Here is a 7500-nt window from a genome sequence, read left to right as displayed (position 1 = left end):
CCAACCCCAGCCAGTGACGGTTGGATGTTAACGCTATTTTAAGTTGTACACACACACACACACACACATATATATATATATATATATATATATATATATATATATATATAAATGGATATATATGTATATCTACAAACATACACAAACACACACACACACGCACACTCACACACACAATCTCTCACACACACAAACGCACACACATATGTATACATATATCTATTTGTGTTTGTGGGTATATATATACATATACAGTATATGTATATGTATATATATACATACATACATACATATATATATATATATATATATATATATATATATATATATATATATATACTATGTTTATATATATACTTATATATATTTGTCTGTGTGTGTACATGTGTGTGGAAGTGAATGTATATATATATATATATATATATATATATATATATATATATATATATATATATATATTCAGTTGATATAATATATAGATAATATATAATTGATATGTATATACAAATGTATATAAATTTATATGTATACAGATAATGACAATGATATGATGAAAACAATGGTATAATGATAAAATAGTAATGATAACGAAGATGACAACAATAGCAATAATAATATCGATGATAATGATAATAGTAAAGATAATAAGGAGAGTGGTGATGCTGTTGCTGCAGATGATGAAAATAATAGTAAAAATACTGAAGATATCAATAACAACGAAAATGATGATATGATAATATAAAAACAGGTTTCGTTTGACAGTGGCATTTCAACTCATTCATAATTTCAACACCTTGGAAGATTGTTTATCACCTATAAATAATGAATTGCAGCCTAGGTTTCAAAATCCTTTGCAAATATGCAGTTAGTAATGAATTCGCCAATCGCCTTTCATGGTGAATAAATTAATTTGAATAATCAGTATCTAAATGATTGTAATGAGCACTTATTATTTATTTCCACGTTATATAATCATTTTATAAATGATATCTTGTATGTCTAATGGAGTGAATAGATCGATAAGGTAATATAAACAGTGAAATGAGTTACCGAGTAAATGTTAAAATATGAAATAATGGTCTTATTACGGAGGTGATGCTACGCGGACTAGTGGACTCTGGCTATTTTGTATGGATGTGGGTTTTGAGTTTCCTTCCATCCAACACAATATGCAGGTTAAATTAAGTGTAGTTTTTTAAGAAACGATAGAACATTGAAAAAAGATGGTAATGATAAGGATAATTAAAGTTATTACAATGGTGAGATAACAATAACAATGATATAATGCTTTTATACGAAAGACCAAAAGAGCTAAGTCTGCCTATATTGGCAAGGCTACTGCAGGCCGCTCACTCTCGGGCGTGATCCCACTACTGCTCGACACGGGTGCTTTTGGCTGCTGGGTTTCCCCCCTGGCCCGGTTCACACCTCCTTAGTCAACCTGGACGTCCCTGGCTCCCCAAGGACGGCCATATTGATGCCGAGCTTAGTACGGACACCCAATCAACATGAGTAGTCCTGCAGCAGTGATCCTCACCTCAAGCCATCCTCCAGCCCAGGCCTCCGAGTCGCCGGATTACAGAGTCGAGCCACCAACCCCAGCCAATGACGGATGCTTACTGACGGCATTTTAACTATCGCAGCTTTCAGTAGTATTGATAGTTCGCTTTTAAACCCTTTCAATGCTCTTTCAATAGTTCCTCATCGCACTGTTATATTTAACCAGGTAGAAATATCTGGTACAATCAAGACTTGTTCCCTAGAAATTTATATTCCCTTCATGTTTAAGGATAAAACTGCAACACAAAGTAATAAATATAACTACTGCATATCTTCTATACATAATGTATTATAGCTTAAATTTCAGAAAGCATTGCAAATATGTATTCAGTACATATTTACCCATCGCCTTTCATGGTGAATAACAATGGTGAAGTGTCGTTTTGTATATGCTCTAGTTCCTTTGTCCTATCGTGGCAATTCCATGTGCACAACTTTTAAGGATATGTATTATAATGCACAAATCACTTGCCAAGTTCTTTATCTATATTTCGAATTCACTCCCTCCGAAATGGCGTCGACAGAGGAATCACATTATCGTGTTTTTTTTCTGATTAGTATAACCAAGAGCCCAGGTTTCTAGGCACATCTGCGGAAGATCGAACCGGACCGTGAATTTGGCAACATTTTGTTATATATTTCTATTTGCAGTTTTCATATACACATATTAAGGTGAAAGTGCAGTCTGTAAGAACCCAGCATAATCAAGATTATAAATAATTCGACTGCTAAACAATTGTGTGTCTTTAATTTCAATGGAGTGTTGTTACATTGTAGTGCTCTGATTCCTATGATAAACAAAGGTTATAATAGAAATGACAATGCTAATGATGATGATTAAAATAATGATAATGATGGCATTGGTGATGATGATAATATAGATATATAGAAGTGTTTCTTTCACAGTAACATTTCAATTTTTATTTCAGAACCCTGAAAACTTATTATATTCCACTTGTAATGAACTATAGCTTAAGTGTCATAAATCACTGCAAATATATATTTAGTAATATAGTTACCAATTGCTTTTCATGATTAACAATATTTTGAACAATTAGTTTTTTATACGTTATATAATCATTTGATATCTAATTTCCTTTATGTCTAATGGAGTGAATACAGTGGCGAGGGTGTGGTTGGCAGATCGAGCCCCGCTCAAGCTCTTGAGTTTCCACTATGGCTGGGCACCACGGTAGGTAAGGACCAAGCTCAGATTTACTCTCTCGAGTCAACAATGGCTGACACAGAATCACGAGTCAGCAATAGCTGTCACAAGGTTGTTGGATGGAGGAAAACTCGGAACACATATCTAGCCCAATCCACTAGCCTACTTTAGAATCGTCAGCATAATCAGACCTCATTATTTCAGAGTTTAACATTTAGTAATTAATTCATTTCTCTGTTTAAATTAGCTCGCCGCTTTATTCACTATATTTGACATAAAATTAATCAGATATATAACGTACAAAAAGCTAATGATTAAAATTCTATGGACACTTGTTCAAATTATTGCTATGCACAATGAAGGGCAATTAGCGAGTTACTACTAAACATATATTTGCAGTGATGTGTAACACTTCATTACTATCATTAATTTTACTATTGTTATTTTGGGTTTGACATTGATTACAATGTCATGGCACTCATTTGAAACTAAAGACTTACAGTTGTTAGGCAGTCGATATATTCATAATCATCCGTCACATTTAAGATTTAAAGGGAACAACTCTGGCAGGGTTCTTAAAGACTGAACCCCTTGGATCTTTTATGTTTATCATGCTAACACTTAATTTACGTAAGTGAAAACTGCAAATAGAAAATGGAAATTCATAACAAGAGGTTTACAAATCCACGGCTGGGATCGATCTTGCGTAAATGTGTCTAAAACCTTCGCCTCTTGAGTGTACTAACCAGAGGAACACGATAGCGGGTTGATTCCTCTGTAGACGCTATTTCGGAGGGAGTGATTTTGAAGCGTAGGCAAATAACTTGGGAAGCTAGTTGTGTGAATTATTATGTATATCCTTAGAAGCTTTCCACATGGGATTGACACGATACCATTTTTGAAAAATAAGGCAGGAAAGAAAATCGGTTATATAAAGTTGTTAAATCTATACAGCTTATCATTGCTGGATCTGCCTTGGTTGACTTGATTAATGAAATAACTTAAGTTGTGTTAACGATTAGTTAAAAGAGACGAGAAAAGGACGAAGTCCAACTCTATTGGCAAGGCCGCTGCAGACCACTCACTCTCGGGCGTGATCCCACTACTGCTCGACACGGGTGCTTTTGGCTGCTGGGTTTCCCCCCTGGCCCGGTTCACACCTCCTTAGTCAACCTGGACGTCCCTGGCTCCCCAAGGACGGCCATATTGATGCCGAGCTTAGTACGGACACCCAATCAACATGAGTAGTCCTGCAGCAGTGATCCTCACCTCAAGCCATCCTCCAGCCCAGGCCTCCGAGTCGCCGGATTACAGAGTCAAGCCACCAACTCCAGCCGTTGTAATATCCATATTACTGAGAATTTGAGTAGCTTAGCGATGATAAACTGTTTATTTTGTTGTGAACATTTACTTTGTAAATTCCCGCATTCAGATCATGAGCATATTCTTCATTGACACCTAATGACAATTATGATGGTGTGGATATTATACAGTCTTGTGAAATTACAGTCTCAAGTCATCCGACATGTTAAATTAGAACAAATTCTAATGTTTGTTTCATGTCGCCTTAAATAATCCATCCTCCATGTCTCTGTATAAAGACTCATTAAATATTATATCGAATGTGTTTTCAGATGCTTTACGTGTGCTAAGAGGACTACCCATGTTGATAGGGTGTCCGAACTAAGCTCGACATCAAACTGGTCATCCTTGGGGAGCCAAGAGCGACCAGGATGACTAAGGAGGTGTGAACTGGGCTAGGGGGATATCCAACAGCCAAAAGTACCCGAGTCGAGCAGTAGTGTCTAATGATTAAAATGATTTACAGACTAATTATTCAAATTATTGCTATTCGTCATAAAAGACTATTGGAGAATTTATTACTAAATATATAATTACAATGATTTATGACACTTAATCTATAGTTCATTATAAATGTAATATAATCAGTTTTCAGTGTGTCAAAATAAATATTTAATTCATATATTACTGTGAAGTAAATGATTGTATTACTGATAATGATGATAAAAATAAGGTCAGTGCTACCAGTATTTATGCTGATGGTAATGACAATGACAACGACAGAAATAGCCATGATGATGAAATTCATAATGATAATGATATTGAAAATATGATAATGATAACAATAGCAATAAAAAAAATATAATAGCAACAGCAATGATAATCATAATAATGAAAAAAGTTAGTAAAAATGATAAGAATAATGATAATAGTAACAATAAAGATAATGGTGACAGCATATAGTGGCGAGGGTGTGCTCGGCAGATCGACCCCGCCCAAACTCGTGAGTTTCCACTGTAGCCTGGCGGTTTCTGTTGTGACTAAGCACCACGGTGGATAAGGATCAAAATCAGACTTACTCTCTCGAGTCTACAATAATTGCTACAGAATCACGAGTCAGCATTAGATGACACAGATCGGGCTTGCCATATCCCGGGATATTAAACTCTGAAATAATGAGTACGGACACCCAATCAACATGAGTAGTCCTGCAGCAGTGATCCTCACCTCAAGCCATCCTCCAGCCCAGGCCTCCGAGTCGAGGTATTAAAGAAGTGAGCACATCCACTAGCAATGACGGATGCAGATGCGGATTTTAACTATTCGCAGTTTCAGTTGTATTGATAGTGTTTTAAAAAGTTCTTTGGTTAATAGTTATCAGAGCAGTTGTTAGATTTATAGGTAGTAATATTTGGAATTGTATATTAATACTAATTTCTAAGATGTTCGATTTTTTTTTTTATAATTATATATAATATGATATCTCCTATAATATGTATTATAGCTAAGGTTCTGAAAGCATTTGTTGATGTTGTATGCTTTATTTAAAGAGCTTTATGGTGATAACATAGTGAAAGTGTCGTTATTTTGTATATGCTTAATTATTTGTTATCGTGGAATTCCTGGGCTACATATTTTAAGGTTGATACATTTGAATGCAAAAAAATTACTGGTTATTACTATATTCGAATTTTTCCTCGTAATTGGTATGTTGAGATTTCAATCACAGTATGTGTTTTTTTTTGTGTTTTTTGGTTTAGTATAACAAAGAGCTAAGTGTCTTTATAGGACAAATGCGGAAGTCGAAAAGGAGTGAATTTGGAAATGTTGGTTATATATTTTATGCGTTTTATATACACATATTGATGTGAAAGTGAGTTGTAAGAAACCAGAGATATAAGAGTTCCTTTTGACGTATGATTGTAAAATTAATTGACTGTAACAATTTAATGGAGGGTGTGTTGGTTTGTTACATTGTAATGTTTTGATTCCTATGATAAACAAAGATAATAATAGTAATGGCAATGCTAATGATGATAATGAAAATAATGATAATGATGGCATTGGTGATAATGATAATATAGATATATAGAAGTGTTTATTTCACAGTAACATTTCAATTTTTATTTCAGAACCCTGAAAACTTATTATGTTCAATTTGTAATGAACTATAGCTTAATTGTCATAAATCATTGCAAATATATATTTAGTAATATAGTTACCAATTGCTTTTCATGATTAACAATATTTTGAACAATTAGTTTTTTATACGTTATATAATCATTTGTTATCTAATTTCATTTATGTCTTATGGAGTGAATACAGCGGCGAGGGTGTGGATGGCAGATCGAGCCCCGCTCAAGCTCTTGAGTTTCCACTATGGCTGGACACCACGGTAGATAAGGACCAAGCTCAGATTTACTATATATATATATATATATATATATATATATATATATATATATATATATATATATATATATTTATGGCTGACACAGAATCACGAGTCAGCACTAGTTGTCACAGGCCGGGCTCGCCTTACCCCGGGTGAAGCATCTGCTCCGTATCTGGCTCATCTTTATCTTTAAGCTGTGAGGTAATTCAAACAGAGAAATGAATTACTGACTAAATGTTAAACCCTGAAATAATGAGGTTTGATTATGCTGGTGATTCTAACGCAGGCTAGTTGACACTGGCGGTTTTAGCTAGATGTGGGTTTCGAATTTCCCTCCAGTTAACATATTTCGCCTGGTCGCATTTGGTTCCCTAAAGACGACCATATTGATGCCGAGCTTAGTGCGGATACCCAATCAACATGAGTAATCCTGCAGCCGTGATTCTGATCCCAAGCCATCCTACAAGCCAGGCCTCCGAGTCGAGACGAGTCACCAAACCTACTCAATGACGGATGACATGTTGACGATATTTTAAGTATCAGTATTCAATAGTATTTACAATTTTAGTATTAACTCTTGTTATGCATGCTCATTCATCGGGTAATCTACATATTGATCCAACTTTCTATCAAACAATATTTGTATCATCAAACTGTGTCCTTCCAAGGTAGTACGATCATGTATGAAATTATAGCAATTCCAACAAAATGTACAGTTGTAAATAAGAAGTTCAATACTGGCTTTAACCAGTAATTTTGATACGCACATACTTATACATGCTTGTATACGTAAACACAAACACACACTCACACTTACATATATATATATATATATATATATATATATATATATATATATATATATATATATACATATCTATCTATCTATCTATCTATATATATATATTATATATATAATATATATATATATATATATATATATATACTATATATGTATATATATACATATATACTTATATATATATATATATATAATATATATATATATTATTATAATATATATATATATTTATATATATATATAGATATATATATATATATATATATACACACTGTG

The 7500-nt window shown here is 33.7% G+C and overlaps 2 non-coding genes and 1 pseudogene across 2 annotated transcripts; 1 reads left to right on the top strand and 2 right to left on the bottom strand.

The window, feature by feature from the left end:
• Positions 1-1305: 1305 nt before the first annotated feature.
• LOC147467482 (signal recognition particle RNA) lies at positions 1306-1603 on the bottom strand. The gene has a single exon (XR_015190559.1).
• Positions 1604-3762: 2159 nt separating this feature from the next.
• LOC147467481 (signal recognition particle RNA) lies at positions 3763-4060 on the bottom strand. Its single transcript, XR_015190558.1, has one exon.
• A 327-nt stretch (positions 4061-4387) lies between these two features.
• On the top strand, positions 4388-4545 carry LOC147467480 (signal recognition particle RNA; annotated as a pseudogene).
• Positions 4546-7500: the final 2955 nt, after the last annotated feature.

Source organism: Penaeus japonicus, unplaced genomic scaffold (assembly GCF_977035675.1).
Source record: "Penaeus japonicus unplaced genomic scaffold, GWHDUDI00000001_assembly GWHDUDI00000035, whole genome shotgun sequence".
NCBI classification, from domain to species: Eukaryota; Metazoa; Arthropoda; class Malacostraca; order Decapoda; family Penaeidae; genus Penaeus; species Penaeus japonicus.
The sequence above is the reverse complement of the archived record's forward strand: the minus strand, read 5'-3'. Positions and strand labels throughout refer to the sequence as shown.